We start from the raw sequence: 27,654 nt of genomic DNA, 5'->3' as shown, positions 1-27,654 counted from the left end.
TGCTAATCAGAACCAGACTGAAGCATTCCCCTGGAGGGGACTACCAGCAGGCAGTCAGGCAGACAGGCAGACAGGCAGAGAGGCAGGCAGGCCATTATCATGATTGAACTTACAGAAAAGATACAGAGTTAAAGGAGACATGACTGTACTGTCCATATATACATATATTGTAGTACAGTGTCACTCAAGACCTTGCTTGCCAGTGGAGTCTTGTATTCAAAGCAGTAGCTGGGTGTAGTTAGTTACTGAAGACATGAAAACATCTCCCAGGTCACTGAATACGAGCTACAAGCCAGAGTGTCTATTGGAAACAGACAAGTTAGTGAGGCAGCAACATGTTGCATTGATTTGCTTACAGTGCTCTGTTCTGCTGTTATACTCTGACAAACGGCCTTGGAATGAAAATCCCTGCCCAGCCATTTGAACATCGGGTCCTTGCCAATGTAGTGGTGGCTAATGGGAAGCTTACGCTTGTCATACCCCAGACCACAGGAAATGAGACAATGACAAGACACAAACTGATCACACATTTAAAAGATTGTGCTGCTAATTGTGTTGTGAGTAAGATCTTATTTATCTTCCCTTGGTATGAATATCTATGGTTTATTCCATTTCCCATTGATATCGTCTTATTCATGGGTTTTGTGTTGTGTCATGCCATTGTTCTGAACGTTTTCTTGAAGACTGATGTCCGACTGAATGTTCTACTCAACGCATTCTCAGTTGCTGCTTGAAGATTTTGTCAAAACTACATTAAAGTGGCTTGGAAATATCATTATATTTCTTGAGGCAAATAATTACATTTTCATTATAGTCATTTTGCAGACACTCTTATCTAGAGTGACTTACAGTTAGTGCAGTCATCTTAAGATAGTTAGGTGGGACAACCACATATCACAGTCACAGTAAGTACTGGGCTGAGTGGGAGCTGCTCTCCTGTAGGGGTGGGAGGGCCAAGAAACCAGAGGTGGCGGAATGGAGTGGTCTGATTGGGGTGTAGGGTTCGAGCATAGCCTGAAGGTAGGAAGGGGCAGTTCCTCTTGCTGCTCCGTAGGCACGTACCATGGTCTTGAAGTGGATGCGAGCTTCGGCTAGAAGCCAGTGGAGTGTGCGGAGGAGCGGGTTGACATGGGAGAACTTGGGAAGGTTGAACACCAGATGGGCAGCAGCGTTCTGGATAAATTTCAGGGGTCTGATGGCACAAGCAGGCAGCCCAGCTAACAGCGAGTTGCAGTAGTCCAGACAGGAGATGACAAGTGCCTGAATTAGGACCTGTGCTGCTTCCTATGTGAGGTAGGTTTGTACTCTATGGATGTTGTAGAGCATGAACCTGCAGGAGCGAGTCACTGCTTTGATGTTTGCAGAGAATGACAGGTTATTTCCTACATAGTAGGAAAACCTAATCTAAAGACATCACAGTGATGTCTTCAGATTAGCTAGCTAGCTACATTTGAGGGAAGAGCACTGGATGGTGTAATAAGATGGCACCGACAGACACGGTCACCCAGTTTTTTGGGGTGTTATTTCTTACATTATTTGCTCCGAACTTTTACTTGTAGTATTACCTACAGCTGAAAATAACTTTTAGACATTAGATCGGCATTCACGCACCAGACATTCGAGCAGAAATTCAACAACCCTGATCTGGATCCTTTGTTTGGACTTCCAGAGGCAGCTCTATTCATCCCGAGGGCTGCACCAACATGCAGACGCCGGAGAAGAGGAAGAATAAGTGAGGCCCTAGTCAGACTCACACTGCGTGCATACCATCCACCACTTCTGATTGTATTACCCTAATGTTCAGTCCCTGGACAGTAAAGTAGACGAACTCAGGGCGAGAATCCCAAATGGTTCAGACGCTACAAACAGAAGTTGGCAAATCTACAGTACCGACTTCAGACGAGTCCCCTGACACTTGTGGCGGACGTAGAGCTAAACTGCGACCACCATTGTGTCCGTGAGAGTCTCCCCTTTCCATAGAAGTCATAATAGTTTGTAGGTCAAACCACACGCTACATAATTTTTTGTTAGATACGTTTGAGTTTATTAGCGTTAACTGCACCTCAGATTGCAGCCCAAATAAATGCTTCACAGAGTTCAAGTAACAGACACATCTCAACATCAACTGTTCAGAGGAGACTGTGTGAATTATGGTCAAATTGCTGCAAAGAAACAACTACTAAAGGACACCAATAGTAAGAAAAGACTTGCTTGGGCCAAGAAACACAAGCAATGGACATTAGACCGGTGGAAATCTGTCTTTCGGTCTGAGTCCAACTTTGACATTTTTGGTTCCAACCGCCGTGTCTTTGTGAGATGCAGAGTAGGTGAACGGATGATCTCTGCATGTGTGGTTCCCACCGCAAAGCATGGAGAAGGAGGTGTGATTGTGTGGGGGTGCTTTGCTGGTGACACTGTCAGTGATTTATTCTGCACCTGTGATGGCATCTGCAAATCTGTGTAAGTGACCAATTATTTAAATTGGATTTGGATTTTAGCCTTGCATTTTTGACAAACTTTGCCATCTAACATCTGTCTAAAGTCTATCTGATGACATCATAATGTTGTTTCCTACATATTTTGGGTATATATTTCTAAGCCAATATAGTGTAGATAAAAAAAATAATGTACCCCCTTTAAGAATGACTGGGCACCACTAGACTTTCATGAGTCACTATGGTTGAGACGTCTTTAACGTTCACAACAATGGAGTGACGCAACCGGGTGACGCCGCAGCAACCCATGTGTATCTACCGTATGTTATCACTGTATCACAGGCTAATATTTCTATGACATCACTGTCATAGAAATATGTCATGATGCCATATTGGACCTTACTGCCCATTGGTGCATCTGTCCCACAGACACTCTTCTCATACTCCCTCTGCATCAGGGGCCAAAACGACCCAGTATGAGATGGGATTGGGTTGAGCATGCATGTATCAACCCTGGATAACTAGGAGAGATGTAAAGCAATTATCCCAGTAACCACCAAAAACACTACACACATGCGCGCACACACACACACACACACACACACACACACACACACACACACACACGTCTAAATGACCTGCATAGACCTTAGCATAGAACCCCCCCCAACCTGTCCTGTACATTCACCACATCAGAGCAGCTCAGGGCTCCTGCAAACCAGGGACAGGGCAATCAGCACCAAACGACCATCACAACTCAGCGGAGTTCAGCTTGTCAAAACAGCCTGATTGCCTTTCATTTGATTTTCCTAAACCCTGAAAACTCCTCTGAGAACTTCTGTCAGCTGCAAGCAGCCAAATGTTGAGAAAACAGGATTAATTGTCATGACAACACCTGGAAAGCAGCACGTGCAAGCGATAGGCTAGGGGGAAAATGAGCCCGCAGTTAGCTAGCTGCGATGGCTAACAACGTAGCTACGCTGGTGTATTTATATTTATCTTTGGCAAGGACTGAAGGCCATTACATGCAACTGACAACGGACATTTTTTTTTTCAGAGGACAGTCCCTTTCAGACTCCCCCCGTTTCTGTTAGACTGATGGAGAAACTTTGAAGTTTCCTTGACATTTCAGAGATGTTTAGTTAGCATCAACATGTGTAATAGTTTACAGCTGGGTTAGCAGTGTAAGTCCTCACAGTTTATAATTAACACTGGAAAGAGTTTTTATGAGGAACTTTATGCGCTCCCTCAAAGTAGTGGACTGTCACACATTTATTGTGCTGTCACAAGTTACTGTACAGTATGTGACTGAGGTCCTAGCGAGTAGAGCTTGGTGCTACTGCGAATGGAGGGATGGGGGAGGTAGGGAAATGTTAGGTGTTTCATTAGATTCAGCATACTTTCATTATTGTGTCATTATTTTGTTCAAGGGTTCATCTGGGGTGAGTGGTGAAATTAAACATGAAAATGTCAAAGGGTGGAGGAACTTATCAACCTGACAACCAAACAGTCACATTTTATTAGGGGCTCCTGAGTGGCGCAGCGGTCTAAGGCACTGCATCTCAGTGCTAGAGGCGTCACTACAGACACCCTGGTTCGAATCCAGGCTGTATCACAGCCAGCTGTGATTGGGAGTCCCATAGGGTGGGACACAATTGGCCCAGCATTGTCTGGGTTTTGGCCGGTGTAGGCAGTCATTGTAAATAAAACAGACTTGCTTAGTTAAATTAAGGAAAATTAGAATGGCAGGTTGCTCAGAAATAAAGACAAATTAAGGGATGTGTTTAATACATTTACACACTGCACAGCTTTCCAGAAACAGTAACACCTCCTACAGATTTCATAAAAAAAAAGCTTGTCTGGGAGTGAGGAACATTGACTTATTTTTCAACAGTAGAGTGTTCCTGGAAAAAGACTGTGCCATCATTTCATCTGCCAGTGACTCTGACCACCCGAGGTATGGGTTCTAATAGCTGACCTGCAATGACCCTTCTGATTTTCCCATCAATCCCAGTCAGGAGTACAGATAATGACCATTCCCCTGGGGCTCATCCTGGGTCACAGGCAAGTGGAGCTTCTGTTTGACCCTAGCGGGCTCAGCTCCTAACCCGTCCGTCCCTGTGTTTTGACACACACACACACACACACACACACACACACACACACACACACACTGAAACAGCATTGTGACCCTCATGTCCTAGACAATACAACGGGTCACGCTGTCCACCTCTCAGCCTCTCTTTGCTTTTATGGGGGTTGTTTCCGGTCTATCGCCGCGCCATACACAAAAAGATGCTAGCTATCAAAAGAGACAGAATGGACCGGATGAGAAAGGGCATAGAGATGGACAAGCAGAACAAGAGATAGAGAGATAAAGAGGCAGACGGAGAGATGGGGGATCACGATGGGGTGAGAAACGTGTGATCGTGGTGTTTGTGGGTCACAAACTCAGATCAGGGATGTGAGGCCTGGGTTGGTAACTGCCAGAGCAGGAGCTGGTGGTAGGATAGGTGTGGGGTAATAGGAAGCGCTGTTCGTAGGAGATAACAGTGATTGTGTGTGTGTGTGTGTGTTTGTGAGGGGGGCAGGAAGAGCAGGGTCCACTGGTGGCTCATTAAAGACCATTTAGGCCCCACAACACAGGCAGGATACAGTAGTGAATAGAGGAAAGCAGGGGGCAGGGCCCAGCGCCCTGCTACTCTTTCAATCCCTTACACACACACACACACACACACACACACACACACAACATGAGACTCACATCAACACCATGGTCTCTCCACTCATCTCTCCTTTTCTCTCCTGGGGAAATACAGCCATTAACTAAGGGGAGAGAGACATGCCCTGGGCCTAGACTCAGACAGAGGTCAAGAGTAGGACCCCAATCTTCAGAGAAAAAAAATTAAATATGACAGGCTGAAAATTAATCAGGATGGTATGTGTATGCTCACGCCACCATTCACAGTATGAAAACAATATTATTGTTTCCAATTGCGCACACACAGAGACAGACACAGACAGAGACCCACACACACACACACACACACAAACACACACAAACACACACACACACACACACACACACACACACACACACACACACACACACACACACACACACACACACACACACACAGCACTGTCCAAAGGGACACAGACTAGAACTTGCATTGCTCGCTCCTTCTCTCCTTCCATTCCTCCCTCTCTCTCCTCCCTCCTTTCCCCTTCTCCCTCTCTTTGACAGCCAGGATCCTAGGCACAGTGCTATAGTGCTGTAGTGTTTGATGGGAGTTGTGAGTCTAGTTGTGTCTAGCTGTCCTGATAGATGACAGGTGAGAGAGGCTCTCAGATCCCTCTGACATTGTAATCTAGTTAAGAATGTGGCATTAGTGGCCTCTGGAAAAGGGTTGAGGTCCCCTCTGTACTCTGACTGATACAGAGCTCTAGAGGAGAGTGAGAAATCCTCCACCATGACATGACTGGCAGGAATGTGTAAAGGGGAGGAGGGGTTGTGTGGTGACTGACACGGGGATGCTATAGGGGTCTACAATGCACTTCTTATTTTGGTCCAAAGTGGATACAGGAAAGGAGAGGCTGTGAGCTGTAAGTAGAGCTGATTTAACTGTACCTGCACTGAGACGGTTAAGGACAGGGACCGGGTCGTATAGTTAGTTGCCAAGATACAATATAAGCCAAGATACAACAGCATTCCTCTATACATACCAAAGGCAAATATTTTCACCCAGAAGGAAATAAAAGTCACCTCCTCGTGTCATTAAAACCACTAATCATTTCTTCAGGAAGCACTTAAAATGCTTCCTTCTAGCCATGTCACTGGAGGTTACAGCACCTGCAGCACATGGTCATCCCATTAACATTAATCATCATGATGATAATAGACACCATGATGATGTATAATAATGATTATAATAATAATAGCTCTCACAGCATTCAACTACAGTAGCAGGCAGGGAAAGGAGGAGAAGGAGGGGGAGGAAGAATGTACAGCCTGCGTCCATCCCTCTGTCCCTCCATCACTCCATCCCTCTGTCCCTCCATCACTCCAGACCTCCATCACTCCATCCCTCTAGACTTCCAGACCTCCAGACACCTGAGAGGTCTGTGAGAACCCAGAGGAAGGGTCCTGGCCATCGGAAATCCACCTCTCCCCCTCTCCTTCCCTCCATGGACACCTAATCAGAAGAACAAAAGGGGTTCCACGAAAGGTCTGAAATAGCACACCGGGAGCAGGAAGAGTGACAGGGTGTAGGGAACACACTATTATACACTGACATTGGTAAACAATGTAATACTCATAATGAGACTGCACAGTTAAAAGGGAACTGCACCCGCTGATTTGGCCTTGTTTTTTGGCTTGATCCTCAAGAAATGCTGGCGGCCATGACAGAAGCCACGTGTGAGTTGGCTTGGGGGTGTGGTTTGATGTGAGTGATTCTTGGGTGCGTCCTTGCCACCACCAAGACACACCCATTTGTCAGAACCTTGCCCGCAGCTGTTTCCCCCCACTCAATCACAACAACGCAAAAACTCCTGCTGGTTGAGTTCAATAACTGCAGGCAGATGTATGGAGAGATGCCGGAGGAAACTTTGAATAGGTTAGTAGCCAACAGAATAATACGAGAAGAATCCAATTGCTGAATTTCTGTGGATATTCTTAACTAAGTGTATTGATACATTTCAAATGTAGTAACAGGTCCATGTAGAACAAACTATAATGTACTAATACCGTAGAAGTAGTGTTCTGCAAATATAACAATGTGCACGTTTCTCCTTTTATTGTCATTCCCAGCCGATACAAATACTGTGCCTATCGGCATTTGGTTTGGTGGTAATGGGGCTACCTTGGCAAACATGTCAGAGTGGTCCTACCTTCCTGTGTGGTGTCCCGTGTACAGCAGGAGTTCCCTGATCCTGGTGCAGAATACACAGGGTTTCTCGCTCCCCATATTGACTGATACCATTCAATTCAATCGTTAAAAAAAAGACAATACAAGCAAAAGCTGTGTCTAGTAAAATGTCTATGTATAGTGTCAGGTCTCTCCCCATTTATAGATATCAGTATCAATCTCGTCAGTCAGTCTGGACAATTCTCCAAGTGCTGGCTCAATAGATGCATCTTTGAACACATACACAGTCACTGTTCTATTAGCTTTTTGATAATGCACTTCACAACCAAAATGAATCTACTACTTGTATCTGCTTAGCTGAGCACTTGTTTATCAATCAGGGTATTTTTTTATAAAACTTTTCACATAACACACGTTACCGTTGTTGATGAAGCCGTCTGTGTCATCAGGGCAGTAACTCGAGTCAAGCTAATTCTAGGTTGTCTCTATCTACTACAGATACAAAGTCATACAGGCCACCTATATCTACAATGTATCTTCTTAAAATGTGATTTTTAACCTAAACTTAGCCCTAACTTTAACTGCACTGCTAACCTTATGCCTAACCCCAGTGGCGTAGCCAGAAATGTGTAGGTGTGCGGGCCAGCAGCAATTTCTGTAGATCCAAAATATACACTACATTACCAAAAGTATGTGGATACCTGCTTGTCGAACATCTCATTCCAAAATCATGGGCATTATTATTGAGTTTGTCCCCCTTTGCTGCAAATAACAGCCTCCACTCTTCTGGGAAGGCTTTCCACTAGATGTTGGAACATTACTGTGGGGACTTGCTTCCATTTAGCCACAAGAGCATTAGTGAGGTTGGGCACTGATGTTGGGCGATTATGCCAGGCTCGCAGTCGACGTTGCAATTCATCCCAAAGGTGTTCGTCAAGGCTCTGTGCAGGTCAGTGATGTTCTTCCACAATGATCTCGACAAACCAACCACCTCGCCTTGTGCATGGGGGCATTGTCATGCTGAAACAGGAAATGGCCTCCCCCAATTGTTGCCACAAAGTTGGAAGCACAGAATCGCCTAGAATGTCATGAAGCACAGTGTTATATGCCTCAATGCAGCCATATTAGTGGCTTTTTAGAGAGGTGGCTTTCAGTTAGATATTATTGTCAACCCATCCCGTGAGAGTGAATGTCATTCCAGGTAATCGGTTCTGTTATATTTTATCAAATCTGACTATCTGATGGTGTTTGCATGTTCAGGTAAAAAAACAAAAAATGTCCCATTTGGAACATTGACAAGCGCATAATATACACTACCGATCAAAGGTCTTAGAACACCTACCCATTCAAGGGTTTTCCTTTATTTGTACAATTTTTTTATACTGTAGAATAATAGCGAAGACATCAACACTATGAAATAACACATATGGAATCATGTAGTAACCAAAAAAGTGTTAAACAAATCAAAATATATTTTCTATTTGAGATTCTTCAAAGTAGCCTCCCTTTGCCTTGATGACAGCTTTGCACACTCTTGGCATTCTCCCAACCAGCTTCATGAGGTAGTCACCTGGAATGCATTTCAATGAACAGGTGTGCCTTCTAAAAAGTTAATTTGTGGAATTTCTTTCCTTCTTAATGCCTTTGAGACAATCAGTCCTGTCCTGACAAGATGGGGGGGTATGCAGAAGATAGCCCTATTTGGTAAAAGACCAAGTCCATATTATGGCAAGAACAGCTTAAATAAGCAAAGCGAAACGACAGTCCATCATTACTTTAAGACATGAAGGTCAGTCAATCCGGAAAATGTAAAGAACTTTGAAAGTTTCTTCAAGTGCAGTCGCTAAAACCATCAAGTGCTATGATGAATCTGCCTCTCATGAGGACCGCAACAAGAATGGAAGACACAAAGTTACCTCTGCTGCAGAGAATGAGTTCATTAGAGTTACCAGCCTCAGAAATTGCAGCCCAAATAAATGCTTCATTGAGTTCAAGTAACACACACATCTCAACATCAACTGTTCAGAGGAGACTGTGTGAATCAGGCCTTCATGGTCGAATTTGCTGCATAGAAACCACTACTAAAGGACACCAATAATAAGAAGAGCCTAGCTTGGGCCAAGAAACACATTAGACTGGTGGAAATCTCTCCTTTGGTCTGATGAGACCAAATTAGAGATTTTTGGTTCCAACTGCTGTGTCTTTGTGAGACGCAGAGCAGGTGAATGGATAATTTCTGCATGTGTGGTCCCCACCGTGAAGCATGGAGGAGGTGTGATGGTGTGGGGGTGCTTTGCTGGTGACACTGTCTGTGATCTGTTTAGAACTCAAGGCACACTTAACCAGCATGGCTACCACAGCATTCTGCAGCAATACTCAGCCCATGTGGTTTGTGCTTAGTGGGACTATCATTTGTTTTTCAACAGGACAATGACCCAACACACCTCCAGACTGTGTAAGGGCTATTTGAACGAGAAGGAGAGTGATGGAGTGCTGCATCACATGACCTGTCCTCCACAATCACCCGACCTCAACCCAATTGAAATGGTTTGGGATGAGTTGGACCGCAGAGTGAAGGAAAATCAGCCAACAGGTGCTCAGGTAGCCCTTCAAGGCTGTTGGAAAAGCATTCCAGGTGAAGCTGGTTGAGAGAATGCCAAGAGTGGTTCCCACACCTCAGCTGGCTCTACAGGTTCCCGCGCCAAAGCTGTCATCAAGGCAAAGGGTGGCTACTTTGAAGAATATATTTTGATTTGTTTAACACTTTTTTGATTACTACATGATTCCATATGTGTTATTTCATAGTTTTGATGTCTTCACTATTATTCTTGTCACGTCTACTTCCGCTCCCCCTCTCTGGCGTTCGTTGTCGCCAGTTTACTCATTATTACCTACACCTGCCACCATCGTTAAGTGCACCTGAGCCTGATGAGACTCACATGGACTCCATCACCTTCCTGATTACCTGATCTGTATCTGTCACTCCCTTTGGTTCTTTCCCCAGGTGTTATTGATTATTTTCCTGTGTTATATGTCTGTACGCTACTCGTGTTTCTTGTTTTGTTCCATTTATTCTTAAATTCACTTCCTGTACTTGCTTCCCGACTCCTAGCGTACCCGTTACAGAATAACGCCTCGCCAAAGGGAAGCAACAGGGATTTTCTTAGCTTTTTTACTGGTGATGTCAGGTCCAAGGGCGGCTGCCAACGCAACCAAGGATACCTCAGCTGGCTCGTCAGGCTTCCATGCCGCCTCAGTTTGCTCAATAGGTTCACAAGCCTGGCTTGGCTCGTCAGGCTTCCGTTGCCGAAGCTACCGGGGATGCCTCAGCTAGCTCGTCAGGCTCCCATGCCTCAGCTGGTTCGACTGGTTCGACTGTTTCCCGTGCCTCAACTGGCTCGAGTGGTTCCCACACCTCAGCTGGCTCTACAGGTTCCCGCGCCTCAGCTGGCTCTACAAGTTCCCGCGCCTCAGCAGAAGTGACCGGACCCCTCCTGGTCCTCGGGACCGTCCCTCTGGTCGGCATCCTGCTGCTGGAGTCGCGCGTCGGGGAGGGGGTGCTGTCGTGTCTACTCCCGCTCCCCCTCTCTGGCACTCGTTGTCGCCAGTTTACTCATTATTGCGCACACAGACCATCATCGTTACGCACACCTGTGCCTCAGACTCACCTGGACTCCATCACCTTCCTGATTACCTGACCTGTATCTGTCACTCCCTTTGGTTCTTTCCCCAGGCGTTATTGATTCTGTTCCTGTGTTATATGTCTGTACGCTACTCGTGTTTTGTTCCATGTTTAATGTATTATTAAATTCACTCCCTGTACTTGCTTCCCGACACCTAGCGTAACCGTTACAGTTCTACAGTGTAGAAATTAAAGAAACCCTGAAATGAGTAGGTGTGTCCAAACTTTTGAATGGTACTTTATATAAAGACAATGGCAGACACAAGCACATGTCTACATGCGAAAGACCACTGTCGTATGCAGGGAGGGGGAAGACAGAGAGAGGGAAAAAGATATGCAAGAGGGAGAGAGAGGCTATGGAAATGAGGAAGAATTCATTAGTGTGTTTTGCTCTGAAGTATATTTACTGTCGAACGGACTGTGTGGGCCGGGATGGGAAAAAATGTCAAAATACAATTACAAAATACCATAAAGATCAATGCATCAAAATAAACTACAAAATACTTGTATTCTGAATTGTCTTTCATTAAAATACACAAATGTTGCATTTTGAAATCCATGTGCAAGTAGCCGGCCCGAACAGGAACAACATTCTAAGTGACGTTTACAGAAATGTTTTACTTACTGTGATATGTTAACTACAGTACCTTAGTTGAATGCACTGATTCTAAGTTACTCTGGACAAGAGTGTCTGCTAAATGTATATGTGAAAATGAACATACAAAAATTGACTGCAAATCACACTGCGTATTAATATTTGACTTGTTTCGGTGTCCTGTCTAGATGGGGTACAGCTTAACCTAATTATCCTAACCTACTGAGTAAATTCTCCTCAACCTGCTACAAAAAAGTACATTTTTAAAAGTCCCTTTTAGACAAAATCTTATTTTGGGGTGGAGCTTGTTAGAATAATGCTCAGCGGGATTTGGAAATGTAAATTCTTACATAAACATTTATATTTAATTAATTTATCACACCATGGTGCCATCAGACTACTGATAGCAATGCAGGGTGAAAGGGGCCACAAAATCGTTAACCGCTGTAAAAAATAGTAGAGAAAAGTATTTTACATTTTGAAAATACAAATTACAGCTCTTGAAAGTATCTTGTTACAAAAATATACACGCATTGGTCCAATGTTTCATGAGCTGAAATAAAATATCCCAGAAATGTTTCCATAGGCACAAAAAGCTTATTTCTTTCAAATGTATTCACATCCCTGTTGGTGAGCATTTATCCTTTGCCAAGATAATTCATCCACTTGACAGGTGTAGCACATCAAGAAGCTGATTAAACAGCATGATTATTACACAGGTGCACTTTGTGCTGGGTACAATAAAAGGACACTCTAAAATGTGTCGTTTTGTCACACAACACAATGTAATAGATGTCTCAAGTTTTGAGGGAGCGTGCAATTGGCAGGAATGTCCACCAGAGCATTTTCCAGATAATTGAATGTTAATTTCTCTACCATAAGCCTCCTCCAAAGTCGGTTTAGAGAATGTGGCAGTACGTCCAACCGGCCTCACAACCGCAGAACAGCCCAGGACCTCCACATCCAGCTTCTTCACCTGCGGGATCGTCTGACACCAGCCACCCTTACAGCTGAGGAAACTGAGGAGTATTTCTATCTGTAATAAAGACCTTTTGATTAGAAAAACTCATTCCCTCCCAGGCCCACCCATGGCTGCACCTCTGCCCAGTCATGTGAAATCCATAGATTAAGGCCTAATTTATTTATTTCAATTGACTGATTTCCTTATATGAACTGTAACTCAGTGAAATCACAGAAATTGTTGCATGTTGTGTTTACATTTGTGTTCACTGGAGTGTAGTTCAGTCCAGTGTAATACAAATCACAAAACACCACCAGTACATGTAACAGAAATACTGCCCATCTGTGTGTGTGTGTGTTCAAGTGTTGAGAAAGTGGCTATGCTTAAACACACACACAACATGTGACGTTATCTTCCTGAGCCAAAGAGAGGAGGGTTTATGTGTCCCGAATGTTGAGTGGACTTACACTGCTACCAGACTGACTCACCTGTTGAACATGGTCAACAGTGACGATGCGACAGTTAGGGTGTTAGCCAGAGCCTCCTTCTGGACCTACGGAGGAGGAAGGTTCCATTGGCCACGGACACTGAGGACAACTTCCTGGGATTCAGGAGGAAGGCCAATGGAAAATTGGACACTCATACTGTGGGCTTTGGAATCTGCTCAGACTGGCCGGACGTCAACAACCTGTGCAACCGGACTGAAGTGGAGTTCAGATGGACACGGACTGATATGTTGTGGCAGACCCCTGTTTTGTTGTGGAGGCTTGTGTCACCCGTGACGGAACATCTCATCATACATGGAGGACGTCACTCCTTGGTATCAGATGGATGCAGCTACGGCAGCACTGGACTGGCCTGAGTCTGCAGGGGAAACTCACTGCTCTGGACTGTGCTGACCTCTATGTCTCCCACTCAATGTACCAGAGTGCTGCCATTGGCGAGGACATTCTCACCATTACTCTTAAGGTGAGGCTGAAATGTCTACCAACAAAATATAACCTAGCACTCTGGTACCCTGCAAACCATGACCCATTTTGTATTCTACATGAGTCAAATGTAATGGATTATGTTGCCCTTTCTCGTGAATGGTTGCTGTTCATACAAGGAGTTGTACATTGCTAGACATGACCACCTTGTCGACCTGATAGCCAGCGAGGTGAGACAGGTAGTCTCACCAACAGCACAAATCAATAAACATTCTTGTGTAAGAGGAAGCTGGTTTGATGTTGATGATTATGTTTTTTTCCTGTGTGTCAAATATACTAGTTGTTGTTGTGGGGGGAGGCCAGGGTGAGGTGTTCATTTTGGATGTGGGCTGCTCATTTGACGGCTACATGGAGCAGGCCTTTGCCGACAAGTTTCTTATTAAGTACCCGCCCCTCGTGGTACGATTGGACAGCCTCGGGTGTATGTGCAAGCTGGTGGCGCTAATATTTGGCAGTCTCGGCCACGTACACAGGCTTGTAGTTTGCGGGCCTGCCAAAAATGAGGGCAAAGCAGTTGGCTAGGTACTGCTCTGTTTCAGCTGTCGTGGACAACCTAGATGTTTGGAGAAGGAGGGGCTTTCTATACCCTTGAGTGTCATGTATGCAGAGACCTTTGAAATGTTTGGATCCTTTTTTAATGTCAATTAATTGGTGGATTCAAATAAATAATTTCAGATGTGTGTGTGTGTGTGTGTGTGTGTGTGTGTGTGTGTGTGTGTGTGTGTGTGTGTGTGTGTGTGTGTGTGTGTGTGTGTGTGTGTGTGTGTGTGTGTGTGTGTGTGGGCATGTGTGTGCATGTGCGTTTGTGCATGCGTGCATGCATGTGTTTTGGTGTGTGACTTCCTCAGCTGTTCATTATGAAGTGACAGCCTGACAAACTGAGGCTCTATTGGTCAGATTGACTTCCTGCCCACAGAAGCCACACTGTTTAGCCTGATTAACTAAATCACCAAAATCACTCTGACCCTGGATAGGAGATTATGTGCATTGCACGCAACGGTGTCACTGCTTCTGTGTGCTCTGTTTGGGTGACACCATTGCTAGCTTACCTCATGAACTCAGTTTGTGTGCATGCCATGTGTATGTGTGTTGGCGTGCTTGTGTGTGTGTGTGTCTATCTCTCTGGCTGTGTGACTGAGTATGTGTGCAGTATCCTCATGTGTGTCTCTGTACGTGCATAAAACCCACCCACCCAGCCTGCCTGCCAGCCTCCATCCTCACACAAGCGGTCCGTCTGGTGATAATATCTGGCTGTCTAAATGAGTCCAGCGCAGGAGGACAGGAGAGGGAGAGGGAGGTGATAAAGGGGACAATGAGGCAACCGGGGCCACCGGCTCCCATCTCCTCCAGGGGCCACAGATTAGGACTCCTGCGCTTCCCTTGAAAAACAGGCCCCGCCCGGGACTCTGGACCCACAGGAAGCTCCTGTCATCAGGCCTGCCTCACCTCCCTGGCTCCTGCTCCATGGCCTGGCCTCCTCTCTACCCGAAATCAAAATTGATTGGTCGCGTACACATATTTTGCAGATATTATTGCAGGTGCAGAAAAATGCTTATGTTTCTAGCTCCAACAGTGCAGTAATACCGAACAATTTCAAAACAATACACACATATCCAAAAAATGTAAGTTATGAAATATCAGAACGACCCATGTCAGAGTCCAGAATATAAATATATACTGTAAGTATATGATGGTGTGTATAGACAGTACGGACGGTATATGAATAGAAAAGGTGTAAACAGCAGTAGTTATATAGGATGAGCCATGACTAGAATACATAAAAAGTGAGTAAAACAGTATGTAAACATTATTAAAGTGTCCAGTGTTCAATGACTATGTACATAGGGCAGCAGTCTCTAAGGTATAGGGAGGAGTAACGGTTGGTAGCCGGCTAGTAACAGTGAGTTCAGGGCAGGGTACTGGGTAGAGGCCGGCTAATGGTGACTATTCAATGGTTTGATGGCCTGGAGATAGAAGCTGTTTCTCTCGGTCCCAGCTTTGATGCACCTGTACTGTCTCCGCCTTCTAGATGGTAGCAGGGTGAACAGGCCGTGCCTCAGGTTGGGCTGACTGCACCAACCTCTGGAGAGCCCTGCAGCTGCGGATGGTACAATTGCCTTACCAGGCGGTGATACAGCCCGACAGGATGCTCTCAATGTGCATCTGTAAAGGTTTGTGAGGGTATTAGGGGCCAAGCCAAATTTCTTCAGCCTCCTCCGGTAGAAAAGGCGCTGTTGCGCATTCTTCACCACACTGAAATTTCAGTTATTTTTCGTTTTTTAAACAACTATTATTGAATTATTTGAATTATTTGAATTCCATTTCATTCATTTTTTTTTCTCTAGAGATAAATCAGATTCAGCCTGAAATGTGTGATGTACTGTAGTAGGGAGTTGTAGTTTCCAACAGGCCAGTATTTTACATTGTTTAACTCGTAAAACGTGGAAATGAACTACAATGACCATAATCCATGGCGCATCTACTTTTACAGTGTTTCTTTTATGCCTGCTACAGAAGAGAGAAGAATGTGCTATCGTGAGGTAATATAGAGTAGCTGTTGCTTAGCGAGGTATGAAAATATATTAAAATATATGATCTATGTGAATGATAGTTGTTATTCAGCAGTCATTATTAAAGTATGCCTTATAGACTTTGAAGAACTACATGGTTTTGTTCCTCCAACCCACACTGCTCTGCCACAGTTTTTTCGGCTGTTCCTTCACACAGCATTTTTTCCTGAGGCAAGCCCTAGTTCAGTAGACAAAGTCTACGCCACTTCGTCGTGATTGGTCAGCAGTAGGGATTCTTCAACGAAGTAAGTGTTTGTTGTCATTCAACAAGAGACGACTCGTTTTCATGCACATTTTTTCACTTGAGAAATACTGCACCAAACATCTTAGTTTATGTAAAATTGTGCGAATAAGACCTTCTCTGCAAAAATGTCAAAATGAATTGTTTTCTAAATAGTCATCTTGACTATTTTGAGGAAGTGTATACTGGCTACGGCGTCTCAAGAGGGACAAACAGTACCATTGTCACTTTTTCCTAATTTTTCAAGTGAAGGGCTTTTAAGGAAGTATACAAGGCACAGACGTTCACTTCGCCTAGCGGAGTTCTGCTAAGAGCAAACGAACCTAGTATGCAGATGCCTTGACACACACACAGTGACACACCCACCCACCCACCACTCTCCTCACCAAAGCTCTGAAATGTAAAAATCCAACTGCTACAGAAGTTTCTCCCTTACTTCCAAAAGAGGATGCCATCTCACCCCAAAAAATCGACGTATTTCTTAAAAGGATCCCCGCAGGACGGTTGAGCTAACATAGGCTAATGTGATTAGCATGAGGTTGTAAGTAACAAGAACATTTCCCAGGACATATTTGTCACATACGTCGTAAGGATGGGACCAAGGCGCAGCGGGAATGTGTATGCTCATCTTCTTTATATACGAAGAAAACCAACACAAACACTTAATCAAAAACAATGATGAAAAACCGTCCTGTAAGGCACACAGCTACACATGGAACAACGACCCACAAATCACATGGACAAAACACCCCTATTAAATAGGACCTTCAATTAGAGGCAACGAGAAACAGCTGCCTCCAATTGAAGGTCAAAGCAATAAACTAAGCATAGAAATAGACTAATTAGACACAGACATAGAAATAGACTAACATAGAACATTGCCCAACAAACCCCAAAACACCTTTACTGGTCAAACACCCCCTGCCACGTCCTGACCAAACTACAATAACAAATAACCCCTTTACTGGTCAGAACATGACAGTACCCCCCCCCCCCCCCCAAAGGTGCAGACCCCGGATGCACCTCAAACAAAAAACACAAAAATAAACCCCAAAACAAAAATAATCCCAAACTAAGGGGAGGGAAGGGAGGGTGGCCACCGTCAACGACGGTTCTTGTGCTACCCCCCCAATCCTCCACTATGGAGGTGGCTCAGGCTCCGGCCTTAGTCCCCAACCTTACCTGTCCACCCCCGCTGAAGGCTCAGGGCTAAGACGCGTCGTTGGAGACCTCGGTCTGAGGCGCGTCGCTGGAGACCTCGGGCTTATGTGCATCGCTGGAGACCTCGGACTGGAGGGCGACTCTGGGAGCTCCGGACTGGAGGGCGACTCTGGGAGCACCGGACTGGAGGGCGACTCTGGGAGCACCGGACTGGAGGGCGACTCTGGGAGCACCGGACTGGAGGGCGACTCTGGGAGCTCCGGACTGGAGGGCGACTCTGGGAGCTTCGGACTGTAGGGCGATTCTGGGAGCTTCGGACTGTAGGGCGACTCTGGCTGCGCCGGTTCTGGACTGTAGGGCGACTCTGATTGCGCCGGTTCCGGACTGTAGGGCGACTCTGGCTGCGCCGGTTCCGGACTGTAGGCCGTCTCTGCAGGCTCCGGACTGTAGGCCGTCTCTGCAGGTTCCGGACTGTGGGCTGTCTCTGCAGGCTCCGGACTGGGGGCCATCTCTGCAGGCTCCGGACTGTGGGCCGTCTCTGCAGGCTCCGGACTGCGGGCCGTCTTTGCAGGCTCCGGACTGTGGGCCGTCTCTGCAGGTTCCGGACTGTGGGCAGTCTCTGCCGGTTCCGGACTGTGGGCCGTCTTTGCAGGCTCCGGACTGTAGGACGTCACTGGAAGCACTGGACGGGGAACTGTCGCCGGAAGCTCTGGATGGGTAACTGTCGACGGAAGCTCTGGACGGGGAACTGTCGCCGGAAGCTCTGGACGGGGAACTGTTGTCGGAAGCTCTGGACGGGGAACTGTCTCCGGAAGCTCTGGACTGGACAGGCGCACTACAGGCCTGGTGCGTGGGGCTGGCTTTGGAGGCGCCAGACTGGTAACACACACTTCAAGGCCAGTGCGAGGAGCAGGAGCAGGACGAACTGGACTGGGCTGACGCACTGGAGGCCTAGTGCGTGGGGCTGGTACTGGAGGTACCAGACTGGAGACGCGCACCACAGGGCTAGTGCGAGGAGCAGGAACAGGACGTACTGGACTGGGCTGATGCACTGGAGGCCTGGTGCGTGGTGCTGGCTTTGGAGGCGCCAGAGTAGAGACACGCACATCAGGGCTAGTGCGAGGAGCAGGAACAGGGTACACCGGGCCATGAACAAGCACTGGAGGTCTGGAGCGCACAGCCTGCACCACCCGTCCTGGCTGGGTAGTCACAGTAGCCCTGCACGGGCGTAGTGCTGGCACAGGGCGAACTGGGCTGTGCAGAGGCCTGATGGCTGCCGTGCATAGAGCAGGCGCAGGGTAGCCTGGGCCTAGGAGATGCACTGGTGGCCAGATTTGCTGCGCAGGCATCCTCCTACCTGGCTTGATGCCCACTCTAGCACGGCACTTGCGAGGGGCTGGGATCGCTCACACCGGACTGTGCGTGCGTATGGGCGAGATCGTGCGCACTTCCGCATAGACCGGCACTCTCATGATCCGCTGCTCCCCATAATAAGCACGGGGAGTTGGCTTAGGTCTATTACCTGACCTAGCCACTCTTCCCGTGTGCCCCCCCAAAAAAATGTCTTGGGGCTGCCTCTCACACTTGCCAATCTGCGCGTATAATGCCTCGTAATGACGTCGCTCCGCCTTGGCTGCCTCCAGCTCCTCCTTAGGTCGTCGGTACTCCCCAGCCTGGTGCCAAGGTCCTGCCCCATCCAAAATTTCCTCCCATGTCCATGACTCCAAATCCCTCTGCTGCTCCTTCCTCCGCTGCTTGGTCCGTTGGTGGTGGGTAGTTCTGTCACCTACGTCGTAAGGATGGGACCAAGGCGCAGCGGGAATGTGTATGCTCATCTTCTTTATTTACGAAGAAAACCAACACAAACACTTAATCAAAAACAACGACGAAAAACCGTCCTGTAAGGCACACAGCTACACATGGAACAACTACCCACAAATCACATGGACAAAACACCCCTATTAAATAGGACCTTCAATTAGAGGCAACGAGAAACAGCTGCCTCCAATTGAAAGTCAAAGCAATAAACTAAGCATAGAAATAGACTAACTAGACACAGACATAGAAATAGACTAACATAGAACATTGCCCAACAAACCCCGAAACACACTAAACAAACACCCCCTGCCAAGTCCTGACCAAACTACAATAACAAATAACCCCTTTACTGGTCAGGACGTGACAATATTATCAGAAAGCGTCAATTATTTTTAATCTAACTGCACTGTCCAATTTACAGTAACTATTACAGTGAAAGAATACCATGCTATTGTTTGAGGAGAGTGCACAGTTATGAACTTGAAAATGTATTAATAAACCAATTATGCACATTTGGGCAGTCTTGATACAAAATTTGGAACAGAAATATAATGGTTCACTGGATCAGTCTAAAACTTTGCACATACACTGCTGCCATCTAGTGGCCAAAATCTAAATGGCGCCTGGGCTGGAATAATACATTATGGCCTTTCTCTTACATTTCAAATATAATGGTACTAAACAAATACAAAAAAATGAATGTTTTTTGCTTTGCATTATCTTTTACCAGATCTAATGTGTTATATTCTCTTACATTAATTTAACATTTCCACAAACTTCAAAGTGTTTGCTTTCAAATGGTATCAAGAATATGCATGTCCTAGCTTCAGGTCCTGAGCTACAGGCGGTTAGATTTAGGTATGTCATTTTAGGCAAAAATTGAAAAAAAAAGGGGTAGATCCTTAAGAGGTGTTCCCATTTTTGTTAAATCATAGGTTTCAAAGTGGGCAGTGGTGTCCAATCCCCAAACCTAGACATAATCCAAACCCTAACCCTAACCCCTCCAGTATATGAGGACTACTCGTAAGTAGTAGCTAGGCTCTGGCCAAAAGTAGTGCATTATATAGGGAATAGGGTGCAATTTGGGACGCAAGTACAGGCCTGGGAGGGGTGTGTCATATTAGATAATGGACAAAGGTACAGGGGAGGTGGGTGATTCATATTAACATTGAATAAGTATAGGCCACTGCCTTGATCAGGGTGCCAAAAACACTGCTAAAGCTATCAGATCCCCCACCTATACACACACACACACACACACACACACACACACACACACACACACACACACACACACACACACACACACACACACACACACGTTTCTTCCGGTGTCATGCTCCGGCCCCACCTCTGTTGGTGGGACTAGGTGGTGTCCTGACCCCTAACCTTTGACCTATAACAGGTTATGTGATTCTTATCCATGTCTTTAGAGGTTATATGATGAAATCCATTCTGGGGATTGTTCGCCACTGCAACCTGTTGCAGCATAGTTACATTATTAATAGCAGTATTAGGAGGGCGTTATATCTGAGGTCATAATGGTGCTTCTAGCATAGCATTCAACTCATACAACTATATTCACCTGCATTCATTCTGTAGCTTGTACTGTAGCCTTGGGATGATTTGAACATCTTGGCTCTGTCTTTAGACTAAAAGCCCAGTAAAACGAGTTAAACAAGTAATATTTTTTTTCCTCAAAAGGGTAGGGGTCAAAATAATTGACAGCCCTAAAGATGCTACCATGATTACGTGTGTCTTGGGGGTATGATCTTTGACACTGTAACTTTCTCACTCATCATTATTCATGATTCACTCAGGATTATCTGTAATCATGGTAGCATCCACCTGAATTCATAAGTGTTTAGAAACATATTGTATTCTTATTTTTAATAAAAGTGACTACAAAATGACACAATACATTATTTACCATTAATTTATATTGGGCACAAAATAATCTGAAACACAGCCAAAATGAACTGCAAATGCATTCAACAAGTCCGTAGAGTCACACACTTGATGTAGTCATTGCATGCTGGGAATATGAGACTAAATAGTTAACTTTTGACTACTTTATTTATAATAATCTTTAGGGGTGTCAATCGTTTTGACCCCTACGTTTTTGAGATTGTTTTTTGTTTTTGTTAAACAAAATCACTTTCTCTGACAATTGTATTAGTATAAAATAATGCAAAATGCATGCAACATAGCTCAGTATTTTAAGTATTTATTTTACACAATCATTATTGCTCACCTTTATCAACGGTGTCAATCATTTTGGACCCCATTGTATGTGGGATGCAAGGCTGATGTGAGTTGTAGTTTTCAGTAAATATTCAACCTAGTTCAGCACAGAAATGTGGTAAATAACTACAATGACCATAATCCATTGCATCTGTTATTTCCGGACAGAGACAGATACACGTTTACGCCTGCTGCTGTTAGGTTACAGACACACAGACCGCATGAGAGAGGAATGTACACTACAAAACAACGAAAGTGATAGAGACAGTTAATGAAAGTGTGCATTATCTACTTTGAAGAACATTAAAATGTGGACCTGACTCAGACACTGGAATATTTTCAATATTTTGGCAATTGAATGTTCACTATTTTTTGTATTTGGAATTTCCATTAAAAAAAAATGGTATTGTTATTATTCATTTAATGTTTACATTTTTTTTATTAAAACCGAAATATTTTTTTTATAATTTAACCTAAACTGAACCAACCTCAAAAAGCACAAATCTACTTTGTAGACATCACAGACTGGCACATGGTAAGACCTTTTTATTTGTATTTATTTCACCTTTATTTAAGGTAGGCTAGTTGAGAACAAGTTCCCATTTGCAACTGCAACCTGGCCAAGATAAAGCGTAGCAATTCAACACATACAACAACACAGAGTTACACATGGAATAAACAGAACATACAGTCAATAATACAGTACAACAAAAGCAAACAAAAAGTCTATATACAGTGAGTGCAAATGAGGTAAGTTAAGGCAATAAATAGGCCATGGTGGCGAAGTAATTACAATATAGCAATTAAACACTGGAATGGTAGATGTGCAGAAGATGAATGTGCAAGTAGAGATACTGGGGTGCAAAGGAGCAAGATAAATAAATACAGTATGGGGATGAGGTAGGTAGATAGATGGGCTGGTTACAGATGGGCTATGTACAGGTGCAGTGATCTGACCTACTATAGTACCAATCTATAGGTTCTATTTCAAGCAGAACAGCAATCTCCTCCTGTGCTGGTTCTACTGGTGCAGCTGGCTGGGCATGGAAAGCCTGAGCTGACCTAAGCAGCTAACTCTGTCGAGTGTCCCTGCAGTACTGCCCACAGGTAATGTTTTCCTCTCTCCCAATGTTCAAATAAATTGTTACATTTCCTTGCATTGAGGAAACAAAAAGAGCTCGCTAGCTAGCTTCCCGAAATACAAGAGGTCTTTTCAGCATCACCCAGACAAGTAGCTCTAGCCCATACAGCCAGTCTCTCCATGGCTCACAGACAGTAGTCAGACTTAAGCTGGCCTGTTTTAGAGAGAGGATTAGGCCAGACCACAGCATTTACCTGCACAGACCCTTGTTTGGTTCATTCAAATGTGACACTAACCAGACACACTGTAGACTGTGACTTAATCCTCCTGTTTTTGACTGTAGGCATGCAGTATGTTTGTAAGGTTGCAGAAAACCCCCAGTAATGAATGCAGGTGAATATAGTTGTATGAGTTGTATGCTATGCTAAAAGCCCCATTAGGACCTCAGATATACTGTAACACCCTCCTGATGCTGTTGCAGCTATTAATAATGAATAATGTATCTAGCGTCAAAGGTCAGGGGTCAGGACAGCACCTAGTCCCAACAGTCCTCCATGTGTCATCCTCAGGGAGAGGTGGGACTGGAGCAGGACACCGGAAGAGAAGGGTGTGTGTGTGTGTGTGTGTGTGTGTGTGTGTGTGTGTGTGTGTGTGTGTGTGTGTGTGTGTGTGTGTGTGTGTGTGTGTGTGTGTGTGTGTGTGTGTGTGTAGAGCAACATAGAGAGACTCCTGGCACCTTGCCACACCGTCTGCCAACAGAGAAGACATATCGATCTTCAGACAAACTTCATTGTGTTTTCCCTCAGCAAACATAACAAATTGCAGTAGAACACCTTCATTCGTAATCGTCTGCTCCGCTTAAGAGATTCAAGTTCTTATATGACATTGGCCTTTTCAGAGAGCCAACTTTTACTATTGCGATCCCTTTTATACGGTATGTTCCCTCCAGGTGAAAAGGTTAAGCCATCAACAGGAATAAATCATGACCCAGTCAAACTAGACACCCAGGCCGTTGCACACAGCACCCAAATCAGGGAGTCTTGATTCGATGGGGCCTGGGTCTGGGTCTTTGCCTGGGGTGTGGGTCTTGGTGTCCACAAACCCCAGTGGGTAACACCACAGAGGGACAGAGGGACAGAGTGACAGACGGACGGTGCGTGATAAATGGCTCTTATCTGGAGGCTACGGTGTTGGGAAGCCGACTGTTTCCCTGCGATTACATTAGCAGGCAGGAAAAAGGGGACATGAGGGGAATGGCTGCAATTCCAGAGAATGAGGGCAGACAAATATTCACTTGTTTGCCAATTGATAAAGAGACCATGTGGGCAGAAGGAAGAGGGATGGAGAAGGGGGAGGAGGAAGGGATTACTGGAAAGGATCTTATAGTTAGTACAAACCAGGGACAATTTGCCAACCAAATAGTGTTGTGGTTGTCTAGACTGAGTAGTGCTGACGGTACAGTGATTTTCTGACTGCATTCATTTAGGATGTTGAGAGAAACTATGAAACTATGTGTTGGCTAATATTTGTAATATAGTTTATAACCAGTCCAGGGGATAGCCTAGAATTTTTTTATTTATTCAGTAACAATTTTGCGTAATTATAATGACATGAATAAACAGAAATCAAAATGACCACATGAACCCGATCCCAATTCATCTTAAAAGAATGTTTACATGAACTTCAATTCACCTCAACTACACACTTTCATGCAGAAATATGTAGCCAAACAATATCTAGTCAGAGGTCCCAATCCATCTCCCAAGGGCCACTATAGTAACCCTTTCCAGCTGACCTTAGGGCCTTGGAACAACAGGCTGTTTAGGGCCAACATCCTGATGACTCAGTTCATGCTGGGTTCAAATACTATTTGAAATAATTGTACATACTTTAGCTGGGCTTGATTGAGCTTGCCTGGCGCAATGGGACCAATATTCTGCAAATGTGCAAACCCCACCTATCTTACTCTCCAGGCAGGCTAAAGCAAACACTCAAGGTATTTGAAAGATTTTAGATTGTATTTAAACCCAGGTGGCGTCTCAGTGCTTGGCCTGGGTTTGGGTGAGAGTGATTCATGGCTGGAGCTGACTGGCCGGGTGTCACCAGAGTGCCCACTTGACTAGATTGTTTCCTCGCTGTGTCCTCTGTAGCCGAACACGCCCTAGTTAGCGAGGATGTTGGATGTCAGTTGACTATGCATCACTGTAGAATAGAATATAATGGTGCCTAATTGGAGCTTAAAAAATATATATTTGAGACATGACTAAATGGCAGAATCCGAGAAAGAGAAAGAGAGAGGGCAATGGAGAGGGAGAGAGATAGAAAGAGAGATTGTCGTAAGGAACAAGCGGGCTGTGTCCCAGACAAACATTGCGTGGTCCTTCTCCTTCCTAGCGTAGGCTACATCCTGAGGAAGAAGCTAGCAGCCCCACAATCCCTCTGAGAGACTGACTCCACCTCCCCCTGGGTCATCTGAGTGACTAAGCCAGGAGCAACTCTCACTAACACTTTCCCCTGTCTCTTTCTCTCCCTCTCTCTACGTCTCTATCTATCTGGTTCTCTCTCTTTCTCTATCTCTCGCTCTCGCTCTCTATCTAATATCTCAGTATCTTTTCATTGTCTATTCCTTCCCACCATCCTCATCATCAGCCATCCCTTTTTCCTTTTCCATTCTATACTGCCTTCGTATCCACACCTGTCCGGCATTATACTAAATACAAATCAAATGCCATGTATGCAGCCAGAAGAACACCTAGCAGAAATAATGTCATATTGTAAATGAACCTTCATAAATCACCACCACTCTAAGAATCAAGCTAATCAGGCTTTACATTAAGGCATAATTGAATAAGGTGGCTGTGTAATTTAGCAGTGTACTGTGTTTAGTCTGGAGGGGCTAGTGGAGCTATGGGACTGCTTGTGTTTTCAGGTTGAGCTGAGTAGGGCTGTGCTGTGCTGCTCTGCTCTGGCTCCAGACCTGCAGCGATGGCAACACACACGCACACGCACACACACACACACACACACACACACACACACACACACACACACACACACACACACACACACACACACACACACACACACACACACACACACACACACACACACACACACACACAGGGGTGGTAAAGGGGATGGTTTAGTGTTACAGGGCTTCCCCTGGGCACTTTTCACCACTGCCAAAGCAACCTGAGGAACTACAGATACGCTGAGAAAAATGCTGGAAAACTGAGAGTGAGACTTCCCTCTATTTTTCACATCCATTCATCCAGCGGTGTGGTGGTTATCTGGCCTCAGCATGCCTGCTCAGCGCTGCGGGAGGCTCCAGAGAACAAACCACCAGGCAGCGGGAACAGGGCAGTCCCACGGTCATACACAAACACACATGCACGCACGCCCCACCATGCCCCTGCCCACGCACCGCCAGCCCCTGTGACCAGAGGCCCCTCAGTGCCCAGTACTACCCAGTGACCAGTGCCAGCATTTCCCTCTCGCACACAGTCAGACCAGACATACTGTGTCACTGATGGGGTAGGTGATCAAAAACAGGGCCAGTCACTGAAACCAGACAATGGGCCACCATACATGTGCGGTAAGATTTGACCCTGCACTCTTAGAAAAAAAGGGATCCAAAATGGTTCTTCGACTGTCCCCATAGGAACCAAAAAGGGTTCTTTGGCCGTCCCCATAGGAACCAAAAAGGGTTCTTTGGCTGTCCCCATAGGAACCAAAAAGGGTTCTTCGGCTGTCCCCATAGGAACTAAAAAGGGTTCTTCGGCTGTCCCCATAGGAACCAAAAAGGGTTCTTCAAAGGGTTCTCCTATGGGTACAGCCGAAGAACCCTTTTAGGTTCTAGATAGCACCTTTTTTCTAAGAGTGTGTGTGTGTGTGTGCCATACTAGGAGGAGAATAATAAAAAAATAAGTACAGCTGTATTTGTCAAGGGGATGTAATATAGAGATGAATGTTTGTGAAATAGTTTCACTGTGGACTGGAGAGAGGACTAAGATGGCGCTGCAGTGGATAGCAACCGTTTTACGGGGCTCTGCTATTTTGTGTGGTTTTTTTATGCTGAACTTAACTTTTTTTGTACATGATGTGTCCTCCATAGTTTCCTATGACCGAAAACAGCTTCTGGAGATCAGAACAGTGATCACTAACCTCAATTTGGATGACAATTTCGCTCTGAACATTCTGCTTACTCCGAACCAGGCCATAATCCTAGGGACTCAAAATGGGAAGCGACGACGCGTAAGAGGCAGATGAGCCAGCATCCTACCTAGACTACGTTGGCGTGGAAATAAACCACCTCTTCTCTCCCTTCTGCTAGTGAATGTACAGTTACCAGAGAACAAACTGGACGAACTCCATTCGAGACTATCCTATCAATGGGACCTAAAGAACTGTACGTTTGGCTCAGTTGGTAGAGCATGGTGTTCGCAATGCCAGGGTTGTGGGTTGGATTCCCACGGGGGACCAGTATGGGAAAAAGAATGTATGAAAATGCATGTATTCACTACTGTAAGTCGCCCTGGATAAGAGTGTCTGCTAAATGACTAAAATGTAACATTCTATGTTTTACAGAATCGCTGAACAAGGACATGGATAATATACATCTCTCTGCCTTTTCCATGCAAGACGGGTCGGCAGCCTCGGGTAAGATGAAGGGGGGAGGGGTGTGTTTCTTTGTTAACAACAGCTGGTGCGCAATCTCTAATGCTAAGCAAGTCTCAAGTTTTTGCTCGCCTAAGTTAGAATATCTCATGATAAGCTGCAGACCATACTATTTACCAAGAGAGTTTTCATCAACAGTACAGCATATTTTTCGTAGCTGTCTATTTACAGTACCAACACAAACTGATGCTGGCACTAAGACCACACTCAACGAGCTGAATAGGGCCATAAGCAAACAAGATAATGCACACCCAGAGGTGACGCTTCTCTTTGCCGGGGATTTTAATACAAGGCAACAGAAATCCTTTTTACCTCAGTTTTACCAGCAT

At 45.3% G+C, this 27,654-nt stretch overlaps 1 long non-coding RNA gene across 1 annotated transcript; it reads left to right on the top strand.

The window, feature by feature from the left end:
• The first annotated feature begins 22,018 nt into the window (after positions 1 to 22,018).
• Positions 22,019 to 27,301, top strand: LOC115169626 (uncharacterized). The gene is made up of 3 exons (XR_003870895.1): positions 22,019 to 22,102; positions 22,560 to 22,674; positions 27,236 to 27,301. It is a non-coding gene; the product is annotated as an uncharacterized LOC115169626 (long non-coding RNA).
• The last annotated feature ends 353 nt before the right edge of the window (positions 27,302 to 27,654 follow it).

The sequence above is a fragment of the Salmo trutta genome, chromosome 31, assembly GCF_901001165.1.
Source record: "Salmo trutta chromosome 31, fSalTru1.1, whole genome shotgun sequence".
In the NCBI taxonomy this organism is placed as follows: Eukaryota; Metazoa; Chordata; class Actinopteri; order Salmoniformes; family Salmonidae; genus Salmo; species Salmo trutta.
This window is presented reverse-complemented; position numbering and strand designations above follow the sequence as displayed.